We start from the raw sequence: 19865 nt of genomic DNA, 5'->3' as shown, positions 1-19865 counted from the left end.
ATAGGCAAGACTCATGGGGTATAGATTATTTGTAAAGGAGAGTTGATGACGCATGACAATAATAATCACAGTCATGAAATGGAGGCATCAGGAAAGATCAAAGAATCAGTAGTCACACAGATTGGATTCCATCATAGGTCACCATTAATCCTACTCTATACAAATATATACTTATTTGCATACTACCTTCAGCTTATGGATGGGTGACTATTGTGCTCTCAACTCTCCCCCCAGGGGGGCTCAAACTCAGGTACTGGGAAGGCCTAGCTCCTTCATTGCTAACAGGCTGTTCTGCTCATGTGGAACCATTCACCAATGGTGCCTGCTAGGCTTGAGTTCAGATCCCAGCCCTGCCAAAAGATTCATCTTGATGCCAGAAGCCATTCATTACACCTGTTTCATTTCCTGTGCAAGTACTGGGTCCCAGCTAGGATGGTGAATGCATGGGCCACCCTGTGGTCATGGGAATAAGTTGTTATCCATGTCAGCCCAGTTATACCTGTCATCATATACTCAAGAAAGTACACAATACATTCATGAATAGCGTACAAATTAAGACAATAAGTACACTCAATGCATGATGCAGTCCACACACGGATGTGAATATACATCCCATGTTTCAATGATGCATTGAGGACTATTTTGGCCTCGCTAGGGCTCGATCTCAGTTCCTGGGAACAACTCCTTACCAGCTCCTTACTGGCTCACAGTAAGGTGTGATCACGTGGACCCACTGTGCAGTTGGGCTTCTTAAGCCCGGAGTTTGAGTCCCAGCACTGCCAAAAATTCACCCTGATGTGAGAAGACAGTTGTTGCACCTGTTTTCCTGTGCTGCACAAATTCTGGGTCTCTGCTAGATGGAGAAGGTATAGGCAAAACTATACTCATGGGAATAGGTTCTCATCCAGTGCACCAGAGTTATATCTGTCAATCTATACTTAAGAACATACACAATACATAAATGAATAAGACACAAAATAAAGAGAATGACTACACCAAATGCAACATGCTGCCCACCTATGTTTGGAAATATAGATCCTCTGTTTAATTATGAATTTATGACTATATTGGCCCCTACCAGGGATCAATCTCAGGTCCCGGGTATGGTCTAGCTCCTTAGAGGCTCACAGCTGGTGTGCTTACCATGACCCATTAACCAATTGGGCCTGCTTGGCCTTGAGTTCAAATTCCAGCACTGCCAAAAGATTCATTCTGATGTGGAAAGCCTAGGGTTGCACATGTTTTCGTGTTCTGTGCATGTCCTGGGTGTCATTGAGGATGGAGAATGCTATATAGGCAACCCTATAGCCAGGGGAATAGGTTGTCATCCATGTCAGCACAGTTATATCTGTCACTATACTCAATAAAATGCACAATACATCAATGAATAAGACACAAAATAAAAAGAATAACTACACTGAATGCAAGATGCATACCACACCTGTAGGTAAAGAGGGGTCCTATGTTTAAAAAAGTAGGCTTGTTATTTTGTCCAGTGCTGGGCTTCAAATCAGGCCCTGGACCAGGTCTGACATTCTAGTCTTCAAGGATGGAGAGCTTCCCCTTTCCCCACAGTGCAACAGAGCTACCCACACCTGAGTTCAAATCCTAGCACAGATTCATCCTGATGTCAGAAGCCAGTTGTTGCACACGTTTTCTTCTCCTGTGAAAGTCCTGAGTACCAACTAGGAAGGGGAATTCATAGACAACCCTATAACCATGGGAACCTTTTGTCATCCATGTCAGCACAGTTATACCTGTCACCATACTTAGTAAAATACACAATACCTCCATGATGTAGATACAAAATAAGAAGAAGTACACTAAACACAATATGCTATTGATAGATATATGTCAATATAGATTGTATGTTTAAATTATGAATTTATTACTATAGTGGACCACCTTGGGGATCAATGTCAGATCACAGGTTGGTGTGTTAACCTTGACTTATTGGCCAATTGGTCCTACTAGTCACTGAGTTCAGATCCCAGCACTACCAACAAGTGGATCGTGGAGTAAGAAGCCAAGTGTGAAACTTGTTTTCCTTTTTTCTGAATATCCTGGGTGATCCTGAGAATCCTGGCAAGGTAGAGAACATTTCTACAAATCTAGATGCTCTGTGATAGGATGTCATCAATGAACTAAACAGAATAGGTTTCATCATAGTACAATCAATGGTAAATAAATGAATAAAACAAAAAATATAAGGAACAACCACACCAAACATGTATGGACTGAACATCTACAGGTAAGTATAAATCCTATCTTTACAATGTATATAATTAGTATGTTTTCCAGGGCTTGGGCTTGAATTCAGGACTAGTGAACAGGCCTGACTTTCTTATCTTCAACTACAGTGACCTTCCCTTTCATCCACATTGCTGCAGATTTACCCACATCCTGAGTTCAAATCCAAAACCTAGAAGAGTAAACGGCATGATTTGCAAGCCAGGGAGCTTTTTTTTTTTTTAATTTTACTTTTCTCAATATGGGGCTTGAACTCAGGTTGTAGCAACTCTACTCAGCTTCATTCACCCTAGGCTGGGGTGCAGTCACTAGACCTATAGTTGCTCCTGGGATCCTAGATCCCCTAGGCCTTGCAGGGAAAGCAATGCACAGAAAAATGTGGCCTGTTTATGTTTTCTTCCTTTGCACGGTGACCCTTATGGGTCTGAATGACACTGTTGAAAAGTGTACTTCATCTTGCATTGCTGAAGGCTGCCAGACTATTGGGGAGGCCATACGCCCATGTGGCAACATAGTCCCTGATTTCGAGTCCCCGTCCTGACTCCAACCAATGGCAAGAGATACTAAGAAAATGGTCCCCCATCCATAGGAATAACAATGGAATGTTTTCAATGTCACGGTTGAATGAGTTGATCGTGAATGATGCTCCTATAAAATTAGACAGCATCATTTCAGGAGGCTGATAGACTTTATTTAATATTTATGAAGCATTAAGAGAATATTATTACTTACAAGAACACAATAATTTCAGGACACTGATTTCATTAAGGATGAAAACAATTATATTAATTACATTGATGCATAATTAAAACCCAGGAATTGGTAGGAATGTAATCTATATAACTGAATAATGTATAGATATCTCTTACACTCGATAAAGATATATATATTTATTAACGTACTGCCATCTGCATATCAATGTTATTATTTTGTTAACCACTGGGGGTTGATATCAGGTCCTGGGAACAACCTGTCGGCTCAATTTGCCCCAGGTTGGAGTGCTGACACACACCCATTCATGAATTGGGCCTTGTAGGCTTGTAGGCCATGAGTTCAGATGCCAGCACTGCCAAAAAATGAATTGTGGAATAAGAAGCTGATGGTGACACATGTTTTCCTTTTCTGTGAAAGTCCTGGGTGTCAGGTATGAAGTGGAATACATATGCAGACATATAACCTATGTAATTAATGTAATAAATGCTTTTTTGGGGGAGGTCTGGTCGTGGGGCCTGAATTCTGGGCCTGGGCGCTGTCCCTCAGCTCTTCAGCTCAATGCTAGCACTCTACCACTTGAGCCAGAGCGCCACTTCTGCCTTTTTTCTTTTTGCTTATGAGGAATCGAACCCAGGGCCTCATGCATTCAAGGCAAGTGTTCTACCACTGAGCTACCTTCCCAGGCCCATATAATGAATGTTTTATGTGACATAATAGTCAATAAAATAAATGTTCAATGCATGAATAAAACAAAAAATTAAATAATTGCACTGAATGAAATATAGTCAACATATGTTTATAAATATAAATCATATATGTAAATTGTACATGAATAGGAAGTTTTCTAGTGGTGGGGATCTATTTCAGGCCTAAGGAACAGACTTGAATTTCTTGACTTCACGGAAACCAGCTTTCCCTTCCCACATAGTGCATCAGAGTAACCAAGACCATGAGATCCAAAACCAGTCCGGGAAGAAAAATGGCACCTTTATAGTATGTGAGACCCAATTCTTAGTTATTTCATTATGCCTCCATTTTATTAATGTGATTGTTTAAATGCTCAATAAAATATTAACTAACATCTATCAGTGTCCTATAATATAATTGTGTATAATTTCATACTGAAATCATTCAAGAACTGCTCATTCAATCATGACACACATCACATTCCTTTGGTAATCATATGGATAGGAGTAAGATTTTTGGATCTCTTGCCATTTGGAGGTGGTAGGACCAGTATTCGAACTGTGGGCTACAGCTCCCACCACTTAAACCCAAGGATAGGGAACTAACTTGTTTGTCCAAGAACATCAGCAAGACCAATGATTAAGCAGGCACCAGTGGCTCTCAGTAGTCCTCCTTGATACTTACAAAGCTGTGATTGGAGGATCATGGTTGAAGTCATTTAAGCAGGAAAGTCCTTGAGACCCCTTGCTAACTTAAGTGACAACAAAGCCAGAAGCGCTGTGGCTCCAGTTGGAGAGCCAGCCTTGAGCAAAAGTAGCTCACAGACTTTGCCCAGATCCTGAGTTCAAGGTCCAGGACTGGCAACAAACAGACATAGACAATAATCTGTGCAGCCATCCGGTTAAAGCTGGTCACCCTCTTGTCTCCAACTGAATTGACATTCTTCCCTGGGAAAAGGGCTGGGGAGATGCTAACTTCTTGACTCTGCCCATGCTGCTTGCATCACAGGATTCTGGCCACACCCCCATTCTTTCATGGTTCTTTCTGACCAATGGGATACAAGAATGGTGGCCACGCCCACATTCCACGCTGCCAGGTAGCACCAGGATTCCTACTGTTAGTTTACACCACTACCAGCAGTTGAGGAAGGTGAGGTGTTTGAGTGGTGAGGAAGAGACTCAAGGTGACTTCGGAGTATAGCAGGAAATTGAGATGCCTGCCCACGCCCCAGCCCCTTTCCCCCTTTCCTAAGTTTCAAGATTTCAAATATCAGGCAATGTCTCGCTGCCAGCCAGATTTAAGCCCCAACTGATCCCTGGACCTGGTTCTCTACTTTGGGCCCATTTGTCCACAATACCACTGCCATCACTGCTCGGCCCATCTGGAGCAGCCTCCAGCAGCATCTCCCAGGAGCACAGGTGAGTGACCGCCCCCAAACCACCCCTACCGAGGTCAGACCCCCCCCCCCCGGGGGGCTCCATGACCCCTGCTTGTTTCCGTTCCCAGGCTCTGAGGAGCCAACTTTCTTCTTGGGCATTTCTGAAACAGAGACTCAATATATGCTCTGGCTGGGCTGGATCGAGGTCCCCCTATCTGTGACAGGTATGCTACTCCAGGCATGGTCCTCTGTAGTTGGGATGCTAGACATGTAGCAACATGCGCAGTCATCAATTTAGATGGCTTATCCCCAACTTTTAGTCCAGAGCAGCGGATTCTTGACCATAGGTGAAGCTCTGGGTAGGGCTGCAGCCATCAGACCTCATTTTCCTCACAGGACAGTTGTTATGCAGAGGGATTTCTGGAACATGGCTAGGCACAGAGGGAGCAGCCTTCAGATAAGGTTCTCTGCTGTTCTGTGAGCAAATGACAAGAAGATACACGAAAAGGGCTCCGATGGGGCCTTCTATTAATCGTGCAACAGATGTGGGATTATGAAACAAAACATGGCGCTCTTTCATCATTACCCTATCCCCATGAGGAAGGGGATCCTTCATTCTGTGGAGTTTTGCAGCTAGGGAAACTGAGGCACAGAGAAGCCAGGTGACCTACTTATGACTTCAACTTCACAGGAAGCTCAGCCTGATTCCCTACCATGCTCCCTAAGACAATGGTTCTTATTCAGTAGAATTCTGGTGGTAGGAAGTCCACTTCTTGTCAGTCGTGGGGCTTGAACTCTGGGTCTGGGCACTGTTCCCGAGCTCCTCAGCAAAAGGCTAGCACTCTACGACTTGATCCCACAGCACCATTTCCGGTTTTCTGGTGGTGCTTTGGATATAAGAGTCTCAGACGTTTCTGCCAGGGCTGGCTATGAACCATGATCCTCGTATCTCAGCCTCCTGTGTAGTTAGAATTAGAGTTCTAAGCCACCAGCAACCTTCTTAATTGTAATTGTGACTTTTTCTCTCCCTCTTTCACAAGAACTGGTTGAATGGGTGCTGGAGGAGGGGATTCGGCATCCCCATGTGGCTAGAACCCAAGGTGGCCCTCTCATTCTGGAGGTGGGCTGTAGGTCAGGTGTTGTCTTGCTCAGCCTGTTGAAACAGCTCCATGAGATAAGTCCTTCTGTGCCCTGGCTAGACCATGACAGTTCTTCATTGTTGATCCAGCCTTACTGGACTTATTGTATTGTATTGCTTTCGACATCATTTCTAACACCTGGCCAAAATTATGATACATAGTTACTGAATAAAAATGTAATTCCATCTTAAGAAAGTCATTTAGGGCTCCTGGAATGTGGCTTCATGGTACAGTGATAGCATATCATGCATGAAACCCTGGGTTCAATTCCTCAGTAACACATAAAAAGAAAAACACTGGAAGTGGTGCTGTGCCTCAAGTGGTATAGTGCTAACTTTGAGCAAAAAAAAAGACAAAAAAACTCTGGACTAATTCCCTGCCCCTGAGTTTAAGCCCCTGGACTAGCAAAACAAAACAAAAACATTTAGTTAGTAAATGCAAAATATAAATGCTCCTTCCATACTGACACTTGACAATAGTCCCTAATTCATGTACTTATATTATGATACTGTGTTGAAAAAAGTTTTGTTCATTAAGTCACAGCTATTAATGCCAGGAATGTGCTTAGATGTCAGGTGAAGATTAATTCTGGAAATTCAACGATTCCAGGATTTTGTGTCGTCACTGCTAATCACAAAGAGAAGCGTAGTCTAAGTGTGATTTTGAAACCTTTTGGTCAGTTATGGCACCAAAAAGGCAGAGGCTAATTAAGTGTTGTGACAGAAGATAAAGAATAACTGCAGATGTAAGGAATAAATGATAGTAACTAAGGTATACCAGAAACTGTTCTAAAGAACCATTTTTGGTTATTGAAGAACTTGTTGTCAACTAGGCTTTTCCTCATTGTCATTAGCATTCTAAATCTCTTAGGCTAGTTCTTAATCTCTGTGTGATAAATGTATCTCCTTCTAGGCTGTTCTTTCATAGGTGATCTTTGCTTTCTAAAAATCACAGTCTTTCTATATTTCTCTGTGAACATTTCCTGATACTAAATTCACCTATACAGATGTCAGAGGATGCTAATGTAAGGGTCCCATAGCTCATGAGTCATTAATGAAACAAAATGGAAATGAAGGACATATTTATTGCTATCTCAATTTTTCTAAAAAGCTGCAATGTCATCATTTGTTTAAAATTTCCATTCTTTGTCAACACAGTGTCATTCAGTGCACATAAATGCAAATATGAGCCAGGTGCTGGTTGTTTACACCTGTAATCCTAGCCACTCAGGAGGTTGTGGTTCAAAGTCAGCCTGCTCAGGAAAGTCCATGAGACCTGAATCTTCAGTTTACCACCAGAAACCCAGAAGTGGTGCTGTAAGTAAAGTAGTAGTGCACTCAAGTTGAACTGAAGAGCTGAGGGACAGCGCCCAGGATCAGAGTTCAAGCCCCACAACCAATAAAAAAGGTGAAATATGACTTTAAGTTTCCCCAAAAGGAACGAAAAGATCAATAATCTTCCCAAGCAATACAAATAATTCCAAAATGATTCAGTGCACCTAATTTTGCTGAGTAATGTGATGGATTATTTAATGGACATATTCTCTAAAAACAAATCGTTTAACTAGGGATACAGGTGGACCCATTGCAACAATCAGATGTACAAGTCGTAACGTCGAAAAAAGAACTTTACAACTTTTGTGGGGGGGGGGAGGGCCAGGAGGGGGAGGGGGGTAGTACGGGAAGGGATGGGATGGGGAAACAAAGAGGAAGAAACAATGCTTGATTAGAAATGTACTTATCTTGCCAATGTAATTGTAACTCCTCTGAACGGTATTTTCACAATAAAAAAAGAAAAAATTGTCAAATATTAGCTTTAAAATAGACTTCATCTAATATTTCATGTTTGAAAAGAGAAGTCTATACAGTTGATGTCACTTGGCTTTCTTATTATCTTACTTCAAAGCTAACCCAGGCAGGAGAGTCTGTCAAATTATTATCTGTAATTACACAGCAAAAAAGCCAGAAGTGGAGTTGTGGTTCAAGCAGTCGAATACTAGATTTGGGGGCTGGTGGGCAGGAAATAAAACTGTTCAGGGACAGGGTCCAGCCTCTGGGTTCAAGCCCAAGAACCAACACAAGCTTAACAAACAAGCAAATGAAAAAACCCAGATATTTCATTGGAACCCTCCTTAAAGGAGTACTGATCTGAGAAGAGGCTCCTTTTTCTGATCATACTCACTGGATACTTCTTTGGAATCCTTCTTGCTCTGGAGAACTCAGGTCTAAATTAAAGGAATTGATAACTGATTCCTGCAACAAGAGAATCATCTCACGGGTGAAATATACAACGATAAGACTTTAAAACCTCCATGCCTTGGTTTCTTTGCAGTAGAACTTTTTTTTGGGGGGGAGGGAGGTTCAGTCATGGGCCTGAATTCTGGGCCTGGGCGCTGTCCCTCAGCTCTTCAACTCAAGGGTAGCCCTCTAACACTTGAGCCACAGCACCACTTCTGGCTTATTTTTGCTTATGTGGTGCTGAGGAATCGAACCCGGACCTCATGCATGAAAGGCAAGCACTCAACCACTGAGACACCTTCCCAGTCCCTGGAGTAGAACATGTTTAAAACAACATTATTTCCTTTTGCTCTATGTTGGCCTTCAAATGGCACATTATTTCTTTTTTTAAATTTCTTTTTTATTGTGAAAATACTGTACAGAGGGGTTACAATTATATGGGCAAGATAATGAGTACATTTCTTATCAAGCATTGTAGCCTCCTCCTTTTTTTCCCCTTCCCATCCCTTACCTGCCTCCCTCCAACCCCCCTACTTAATCCTCCCCCCCCCCCCGCCCCCGCAGCAAACATGTAAAGTTCGTTTTCCACATGACAACTTGTACTTCTCATTGTTGCAATGGGTCCACCTGTATCCTTATTTAAACGACTTTTTTTTCCCTTTCCCCTCCACAAATTACACTGGCAACAAATACAGTGAGAGCAGGGATTATACTGTGGGAGAGGGACATACAAAGCAACAAAGAAATAATCTTATAATTGCGTTAGAAACAAATGCATGAAAGGAAAAAAAAACATTTAAATACATATCTTAGGGTTCATTTTCCTAAAATCACATTATCTGACCATTTCTGCTTGACTCATATATCTACTAGATATTGCAAATAAGGGAAACCATGGGACCTATGTTTCTTTGGGCTTGGCTTACTTCACTTAATACAATTGTTTCCAAGTCTTTCCATTTCCTAACAAATGGGGCAATGTCATTCATTCTGATGGAGGCATAGAATTCCATTGTGTATATATTCAACATTTTCTTGATCTATTCATCTACTGAGGGGCATCTGGGTTGGTTCCATATCTTAGCTATAGTAAATAATGTTGCAATAAACGTAGGTGTGCTGGTACCTTTAGTGTGGTCTTGTTTGTAAGCATTTGGGTAAATGCCCAAAAGTGGGATTGCTGGGTCATAGGGGAGCTCTATATGGAATCTTTTGAGGAACCTCCATACTACTTTCCAATGGGGTTGAACAAGTTTACACTCCCACCAACAATGAAGTAAGGTTCCCTTCTGTCCACATCCCCTACAGCATCTGTTGTTGTTAGAGCTCTTGATTTTTGCCATTCTAACTGGGGTGAGGTGGTATCTCAATGTTGTTTTGATTTGCATTTCTTTTATGGGTAGGGAGGTTGAGCATTTCTTCATGTGTCTATTGGCCATCCTTCTTTCTTCTTCAGTGAAGTTTCTCTTTAAGTCTTTGGCCCACTTATTTATTGGGCAGTTGTTTCTTTGAGGATTTGTTGTTGGGGAATTTAATTTTTTGAGTTCCAAGTATACTTTAGATATGAGACCCTTGTCCATTTTATGGCTAGTGAAGATCTTCTCCCAGTCCGTGGGCTTTCTATTGGTCATGCTAGCTATGTCCTTTGCCATGCAGAAGCTCTGCAACTTCAAGCAATCCCACTTGTCCAAAATTTCTTTGATTTGTTGTGTATCCCGGTCTCTATTAAGAAAATTTCGGGCTGCGCCAAGGAGACCTAGGGTTTCTCCTATTCCATCCTGTAATGATTTCAGAGTGTCTGCTTTGACTCAGAGGTCTTTGATCCATTTGGAGTTGATTCTAGTACAGGTTGATATATAAGGACCTAGCTTTAGTTTTCTACAAGTAGTTGACCAATTTTGCCAGCACCATTTACTGAAGAGGCTGTCTTTGTTCCATTCTATTTTTTTAGCTCCCTTATCGAAGATTAGATGGCTATAGCTCGGCATGTTCATGTCTGGGTTTTCAATTCTATTCCATTGGTCCTGAGGTCTGTTCTTTTGCCAGTACCAAGCTGTTTTGATTACTATGGCTTTATAGTAGAGTTTGAAATTTGGTATTGATATTCCTCCAGCAGTGTTCTTTCTGTTGATGAGCGCTTTTGCTATTCGGGGTCTTTTATTGTTCCATATGAATTTTTGGATTGTCACTTCTATTTCCATGAAAAATGACGTTGGAATTTTGATAGGTATCGCATTGAGTTTGTAGACAGGCTTGGGAAGTATTGCCAATTTCATGATTTTAATCTTTCCAATCTAGGAGCATGAGAGTTTATGCCATTTTCTAGGTTCTGTTGGATTACCTTTTTCAAGTTTTTCAAATTTTCATCATAGAGGTTCTTCACATTTTGGTTATGTTAATTCCTAGGTATTTTATTTTCTGTGGGGCTATTACAAATGGAATTGCTTTCCTAATTTCGGCCACACTTTTCTCATTGTTGACATACAGAAAATCCATTGATTTTGGGGGGGTTAATTTTATACCTTGCTACTTTGCCAAAGTTTTGAATCAGCTTGAGTAATTTGGGAGTGGAGTCTATGGGATTATTTACATACAAGATCATGTCATCTGCAAAGAGGGAGAGTTTTATTTCTTCTTTCCCTATTTGGATCCCCTTAATGTGTGAATCTTGTCTTATTGCTGTAGCTAGGCATTCTAATACTAGATTGAAGAGAAGTGGTGAGAGTGGACATCCTTGTGTTGTTCCTCGGTTAAGAGGAAATGGCTTCAATTTTTCACCATTAATTATAATGCTGGCTGTAGGTTTGTCATGTACAGACTTTATTGTATTGAGGAATGTTCCATGGATTTCTAATTTTTCCAAAACCTTCATCATAAAGGTGTATTGGATCTTGTCGAATGCTTTTGCTGAATCTATTGAGATAACCATGTGGTTCTTATCTTTGCTCATGTTGATATGATGAATAACATTAATTGATTTGCGTATAGTGAACCAGGTTTGCATCCCTGAAATGAATCCTGTTTGATCGAGGTGTATAATTTTTTGGATGTATTGTTAAAGTCGATTGACCAAAATTTTGTTGAGAAGTTTTGCATCAATGTTCATCAAAGAAATGGGTCTATAGTTCTTTTTCTTTGATGAGGTCCTGCCTGGATTGGGGATGAGGGTTATGATGGCTTCATAGACTGTGTTCCGTAGTGAACTTTCTCTTTCAATTTCATTGAAGAGTTGGAGGAGTATTGGTGTGAGCTCTGCTTTGAAGACCTTGTAGTATTCCGCTGTAAAACCATCTGGTCCTGGACTTTTCTTAGATGGGAGGACTCTTTTTGCTGTTTCTATTTCAATGCTTGATATGGGCCTGTTAAGATGGTTTAATTCATCTTGATTTAGTTTTGCCATGTCAATATTTGCTAGGAAAAGGTCCATTTCTGCCAAGTTCTCAAACATATTAGCATAATGTTCTGAATCTTGGTTGTTTCTGTGGTGATGTTTCCATTCTGATCTCCGAGTTTATTTATTTGGGTGTGTTCTCTTCTTTTTCTGATAAGATTTGCTAAGAGTCTGTCAATTTTGTTAATTTTTTCGAAGAACCAACTCTTTGTTTTGTTGATTCTTTTTTATAGTTTTTTTGGATTCTAATTCATTCAATTCTGATTTAATTTTAATTATTTCTTTCCATTTACTGGACTGGGGTTTATCTTGCTGCTCTTTTTCAAGGAGATTCAGATGTGTCATTAAATTCTTTGTTTCAGGTCTCTCCAATTTGTTGATATAGGAACTCAGGGTTATAAACTTTCCTCTGAGTTCTGCCTTGGATGTGTCCCAGAAGAGCTGGTAATTCGTGTGCTCATTTTTGTTGAATAAGGTGAACATTTGAATTTCCTTTCTAATCTCTTCCTTGACCTACTCGTGATTCAGCAGAGTGTTGTTCAACCTCCGTGTGTTACTGGACTTTCTTTGGTGGCTTTTGGTGTTGAGTTCTAATTTTATTCACTTGTCTTCTAAGACAATGCAAGGTATAAATTCAATGTTTCTGAATTTGGACAAGTTTGCTTTGTGGCGTAAAATGTGGTCTATTTTAGAAAATGTTTCATGTGTTGCTGAGAAAAATGTATATTCTAATGCTGCTGGGTGAAATATTCGGTAGATGTCTGTTAAACCTAGGTGATCTATGCAGCTGTTTAGATCTGGGTTTTCTCTATTGAGTTTTTGCCAAGTCAATCTATCTAGTGGGGAAAGTGGTGTGTTAAAATCTCCAACAATAAATGTCTTCGGATCTATGTGGGATTTGAGCGAAAGTAGTGTTTCTTGGATAAATTTGGGTGCGCCGTTGTCTGGCGAATAGATATTTAGAATTGTAATATCCTCCTGAAGGAGAGATCCCTTAATTAGTATGTAGCGACCTCTTTTATCTCTTCTCACGAATTTTAAATTGAAGTCTATTTTATGTGCTATAAGGATTACAACTCCCGCCTGTTTATGGGGACCGTTTGCTTGGGTGATTTTGTTCCAGCCTTTAACATTGAAAATGTGTTTGTTTTACGGGCAAGATGTGACTCTTGAAGGCAGCAGATAGAAATATCTTGTTTTTTTAATCCAAGTAGAGAGTCTAATCGCTTAATTGGAGATTTAAGTCCGTTAATGTTGAGAGATAGGACTGAGAGTTATTTGGGAGTTCCTGGCATGTTATTCACCTTCTTGGGTGCTGCTAAAACTGGGTTCTTCCTATGGTTCTTGGATTCTCAGTTTGGGTGCAGTTTCTTTGCCTTTATTGCAGTCTTGTTGGCTTTCTATGTGTATGACATCTTTAAGAATGTTTTGTAGGGCTGGTTTGGTGGAGATGTATTGTTTAAATTTTTCTTGGCTATGGAAGGTTTTTATTTGGCCTTCAGTTATGAAGGAGATTTTAGCTGGGTACAGTATTCTTGGTTGATAGTTTTTTGTTTTTAGGGCATGGCATACATCATTGCTGGCTCTTCTTGCTTTGATTGTCTCTGCTGATAAATCTGAGGTGATTCTAATTGGTTTCCTTTTATAGGTGATTAATCTTTCCTCATTGACAGGGTTAAGGATCTTTTCCTTGGTCTGAGTTGTTCCTGTGTGGATTATAATGTGACAGCGGGATGTCCTATTCTGGTCTGGTCTATTTGGAGTTCTAAAAGCTTTTTGTATGTGAATAGACCTATTTTTTGCATGTTTGGGGACTTCTCTGCTAGCATCCTGTTAAACAAATTTCCTAGACCATTTACTTCTGTTTCTAGGTGCTCCTCTACACCCATTATCCTTAGATTAGGCCTTCTGATTATGTGTTCTAAGTGTTGGATAGATCTATCATATTTCTTGGACTTGTTTTGGATGGTTGTATATTCTTTCTCTATAATATCTAGGCTGTCTTCAATCCCACATGTGGCCTCACTACTTAATTTATTTTTATTAATTAATTCATTCATTTGTTTGGTGTAAATACTAGGCTTGAACTCAGGGCCTGGCTCTGTCCCAGAATTTGTTGTTTTTTTGTTTTAGTTTTCTCAAGCCTAGAATTTTACTGCTTATCCCACATCTCCATTTGTAGCTTTTGCTGGTTACGTCCAAATCAGAATCTAATGGACTTTTTTTTTGATTGGTCTGGTTTCAGACCACAATCCTCAGATTTCATCTTTCTTATTAGCTCGGATAAACACATGAGCCACCAGTGTGGCTTCTAGTTTTTCCTCTATAGCTATCTAATGCACATACTTAGATAGTAATTTAAAACTTAGAGTATAGAAGCAAGTTGTACAGTGATGATATTGTCCTGTCAGAAATTTAATTAATTCTTCATGGTCTAACCTGCTGTCAAGACATTCTATTTTGTTTTTTATTTCTTTTCCTTCTAATTGGTCAGCTTTGACGGCTTCAAATTCTTTGTTGAAGCTTTGTTTTAGATCTTGTATGAACTTCTTTACTTCCTTAATTTGGTGTTCAGTGTTTATTCTCAAATCACTTAGTTGATTGATTATGGTTTCCTAGGTCTCCCATTCCTTCTTTTGGGTTCCATTCAGCATTCCCTTTGTGGTCTCCCTGACTTCCTTCAGCTCTTTGTTAATGGATCCCATGAATGCTTTTAGTGATCTTTGTGTTTTTCCATCCTGCCCTCTCAATTCCTGTATTACTCCTGGCTTAGTTTCCTCACGTTCATGCCATTCCTGTAGTTCTCTTTGAGTGTTCTCATCCTGCTCAAGCCATTCCTGCCTTTCGCTTTGAGTATTCTCAAGCTGCTCACACAAATCCTGTATCAGTTTTTGAGTAGCTTCCTCACACTCATGATTTTCTTGTATAAAATTTGGATTGCCTCCTCTCTCTCCCTATCACGCTCATAGAGTCCTTTGTGGGTTTTCAATCTTTTCATTTATCATGTTTGCCAGGTGTGTTTGTAGAGCTATTTGGGAACTCTCCTCTGGATTATCCATTATCTGTTCTGTCCCCTAATTATCATGAGTGGGAGTTGAGACACCCGGACTTGCCATAGAAGTGGTATGACTGGGTCATAAGGGAGGTCAATCTTTAGCTTTCTAAGGACCCTCCAGACTGCTTTCCAAAGTGGTTGTATAAGTGTAAATTCCCACCAGCAGTGTAATAGGTTTCCTATTTCTCCACATCCCCTCCAGCATTTGTCGTTGGCTGATTTGTGGATGTGAGACATTCTGACTGGGGTAAGGTGGTATCTCAGGGTTGTCTTTATTTGCATTTCGTTCACACCAGGGATTATGAACATTTCCTCATGTGTTTCTTTGCCATTTTTAATTCTTCATCTGAGAAGTCTCTCTTTAGTTCCCTTGCCCATTTAGTAATTGGTTTGTTAGGTTTGGGAGGGATTAGTTTCTTCAGTTCCCTGTATATACTGGATGTTAACCCCTTGTCTGATATATTGCTGGTAAATATTCTTTCCCAATTAGTTGGTTGTCTTTCTAGCTTGGTTGCAATAGATTTAGCTGTGCAGTAGCTTTTTATTTTAAGGTAGCCCCATTTGTCGTCTCTCTCCAATTTGGTGTGTCCCTGGGACTCTGTTCAGGAAGTTCCTTCCTGTGCCTATTAGTTCAAGTGTCTCTCCTACTCTGTCCTGCAGTGGTTTCAGAGATTTAGGTTTAATATTAAGGTCTTTAATCCATTTTGAGTAGATGTTGGTGCATGGTGAAAGGCTGGGTCCACTTTAAGTTTTCTGCATGTGGCCGCCCAGTTTTGCCAGCACAAATGGTTGAAAAGGCTGTGTTTCTTCCATTGTATGTCTTTGGTTCCTTTGTCAAATGTCAGCTGACTGTAGGCATGTGGACTTATTTCTGGATCTTTTATTCTATTCTATTGGTCTTCAGGTCTGTTTTTGTGCCAGTACCATGCTGTAGTAGAGTTTGAAATGCAGCATTGACATATCTCCAATGTTGTCTTTATTCCTTAGAATTGTTTTGGCTATTCTAGGTATTTTGTGGTTACATATGAATTTTTGGACTGTTTTCTGTTTTTCAGAGATGTACATCATTGGGATTTTAATAAGAATTGCATTGAATTGGTATATTAATTTGAGCAGTATTGCCATTTTCACTATATTGTCTGCCTATCCAAGAGCATGGGAGGTCTTTCCATTTCCTAGTGTCTTCTGTAATTTTATTCTTTAACTTTTCATAGTTTTCATTAAATAGTTCTTTTGCAACTTTGGTTAGATTAATTCCTAAATATTTTTATTTTTGGGGAGGTTATTGTAAATGGGATTGCTCCCTTTATTTCCCTCTCTTCTTGTACATTGTCAGTGTACAGGAAGGCAACTGATTTTTGTGGGTTTATTTGTATCCTGCTACTTTGCCGAAGTGATTTATGATTTCTAAGAGTTTGGGGATGGAGTTTTGGGGATCCTGAAGGTATACTATCATGTTGTCTGCAAAAAGGGATAGTTTAACTTCTTCTTTCCCTAGGCGGATCCCTTTAATGTCTTGCCTTATTGCCCTGGCTAAGGGTTTCAGGACTATATTAAAGATGAGTGGAGACAGTGGGCATCCTTGCCTTGTTCCTGATTTTAGGAGAATTGGTCGTAGCTTTTCCCCATTAAGTATAATATTGGTTATTGGTCTGTCATGAATGGCTTTTATTGTTTTAAGAAATGTTTCTTCTATTCCTATTTTCTCCAGAGCTTTTTAGCATGAACGAATGTTGAATTTTATCAAAGGCCTTTTCTGCAACTGTTGCAATAATCATGTGATTCTTGACCTTGGCTCTGTTGATATGTTGGCTTACATTTATTGACTTATGTATGTTAAACCATCCCTGCATCTCTGGGATGAAGCCTACCTGGTCATAGTCTATGATTTTTTTTAATGTGTTTCTGGATTCTGTTAGCTAGAATCTTGTTAAGGATCTTTGCATCTGTGTTCATCAAGGAAATTGGCCAGTAATTCTCCTTTTTGGTTGGGTCTTTGCCTGGTTTGGGGATGAGTGTGATATTGGCTTCGTAGAATGAGTTTGGGACAGTTCCTCCTTTCTGTTTCTTTGAAGAGCTTGAGGAGTATGGGTATTAGTTCTTCTTTAAAGGTCTTATAGAATTTTGCTCTGATTCCATCTGGTCCTGGGCTTTTTTTTTGTTGGAAGACTTTTGATAGCTTCCTGTATCGTGTTGTAGGATATTGGCTTATTTAATTGGTTTATTTCTTCTTTGCTCAGTTTGGGCAACTTGTATTTCTCTAAAAATGCATCCATTTCTGCCAGGTTTTCTTCCTTTAGAGATTATAACTTTTGAAAGTAGTCCGTTAGGATTGTTTGGATATCTTGGTTATGTGTTGTGATTTTTCCCGTGGCATCCCTAATACTGTTAATATGGGTTTCCTCTCTTCTTTTTTGAATTAATCTTGCCAACGGTCCATCAATTTTGTTTATTTTTTCAAAGAACCAGCTTTTTGTTCGCTTAATTGTGGCTATAATTTTCTGATTTTGTATTTATTTAATCTCTGCTCTTAATTTGGTTATCTGGCTCCGTCTAGTAACTTTAGGTTCCATTTTTTCTTGTTTTTCTAGCTGTTTTAATTGCAACATGAGATTATTTACTTGATCTGTCTCCATTCTCTTGATATGGGCACTGAGGGCAATAAATTTGCCCCTCAGAACTGCTTTTGCTGTGTCCCACAAGTTTCTTTGCAAGGTGTTTTCATTTTCATTGAGTTGTAGGAAATGTTTTATTTCTTCTCTGATCTCTTCGGTTACCCAGGCATTGCTAAGGAGTTTGCTGTTCAATTTCCATGAATTAGAGAAATTTCTGCCGTATGATTTGTTATTGAGAACTAGCTTGATTCCACTGTGGTCTGATAGGATACAGGGGATTATGTCGATCCCTTAGTATTTGCTTAAATTCCTTGCATGAACTATGATATGGTCTATTTTGGAGAAAATTCCATGAGCTGCTGAGAAGAATGTGTACTGTGTTGTTTTAGGGTGAAATACTCGGTAGATGTCAGTTAATTCCCCTTGAAGTATGGCCTCAATTAACTCGGTAGCTTCTTTGCCAATCCTCTGGTTGGGAGACCTGTCCTTTGATGAGAGAGTGGTGTGTTAAAAGTCTCCTAGTATTATTGTATTGGGGTCTATTTTATTCTTTAAGTTTGAGAGTATTTGTTTAACATATCTGGGTGCACCAATATTTCGGGCATATAAGTTGATGATGGTAATACCTCCTCTTGGATTGTTCCCTGTATTAATATGGAGTGTCCGTCCTTGTCTTTCTGTACTGATTTTAATGAAAAGTTTATTTTGTCATATATCAGGATAGCTACACCTGCTTTTTTACTGGGGGCATTTGATTGGTAGATCCTTTGCCAACCCTTTACTCTGAATTTGTTTGTATGTTTGGCTGAGAGGTGGGTCTCCTGAAGGCAACAGATGGATGGGTCATGTTTTCTGATCCATTCTGCAGTTCTTTTTCTTTTGATTGGCGAATTAAGCCCATTAATATTAGGAGAAAGTATAAAGAGATGCATTGTTGTCCCTGTCATTCCCTGTTTTCCTGAGAGTTTTTCTTTTTCCTTTCCTCCTGTGCTTGCGCAGTTAGACTTTGATTAATGTCTGTCTGGGTGCAGGTCCCAGTTCCTGGTTGCTTTCTTCAGATTGTGTCCCCGCTCTTAGCATTCCTTGTAATGCTGGCTTAATATTTATGTATTCATTTAGTTTTTCTTTGCTATTAAAAATTTTCACTTCTCCATCGAATGTGAATGCTAGCTTTGCCAGATATATCAGTCTGGGTTGGCAGTTACTGGCTCTCAGGGCTCATATGGTCCATTCCCAGGCCTTTCTTGCATTCAGTGTTTGTGTGGAGAGATCTGCACTGATTCTAATTTTTTTCCCATTGTTGTATAGCTCCTTCTTCATTTTTGCTGCATGCAAGATTGTTTCCTTATTATTCAGATCTATCATTTTTACTATAATGTGTCTAGAAGTGTTTCTTCTGGGATCTTACTTGTTGGATGTTCTATATGCTTCTGTTATGTAGGTGAGATGTTCTTTTTTGAAGTGGGGAAAATTTTCACTGATTATCTTGTTGAATAGGTGTTGCATTCCCTTGCTTTGATATTCCTCACCTTCGTCCACTCCAATTATATGAAGGTTAAATTTCTTGGCACTATGTGCTTTCTCTTGAGTTTCCCTTTGGCATAATTTGAGTGATTTTTCCATATCTGTCATTTTTTGGTCCAGTTGATTTATTCTGGCTTCTGTATCTGACACTCTACATTGATACTAGTTTGCATTGGAAATCATTTAAAAACATTTATCACTTATTAAAATTCAAGTAACAAGCAAGAGTAATTTTATATAATCATTAAAAATATCATTTTATTACTATTGTAAAATAGAGTAAAAGACCAGTCCCAATATTTTACCTACCCGTCATTATTCTTAATTCCTGATCATTACCTAAATATCTTAATCTAAATAGTCATGTCTGTAACATAGACATAAATATTGTATACATTTTAACTTAACATTTTCCAAGGGAATATATTCATGTTTCTAAGAAATGTTCACAGCAGTTAAAAGATGCTTTTGGGAAATTAATGTGATACATTTTCTTGTTGTGGTTGTTGTTTGCAAGGCCTGGGCATTGTTCCTAAGCATTTTTATGCTCAAGAAAAGCACTCTACAACTTGAGGCACAGAGCTAATTTCTGTTTTTAGTGGTTAATTGGAGATAAGAATCTAACAAATTATTTTCTGTCTGGGCTAGGTTCGAATATAATTCTAGGATCTCAGCACAAGAATAGCTTGAATTATAAGCATGAGTTACTGGCATTTGGTTTGATGAATTAAAAAAATTGATTATATTTTAATATTTTTCACTGTAATATATATCATTTTACATATAAATTTAGATATATGTATATATTTCTGACAAATAATCTTTAAAAATATATCTTTCTACACATAATGTATATATATATATATATATGAGAG

Source organism: Dipodomys spectabilis, unplaced genomic scaffold, assembly GCF_019054845.1.
Source record: "Dipodomys spectabilis isolate Male_0828 unplaced genomic scaffold, ASM1905484v1 ptg000189l, whole genome shotgun sequence".
NCBI classification, from domain to species: domain Eukaryota; kingdom Metazoa; phylum Chordata; class Mammalia; order Rodentia; family Heteromyidae; genus Dipodomys; species Dipodomys spectabilis.
This window is presented reverse-complemented; position numbering follows the sequence as displayed.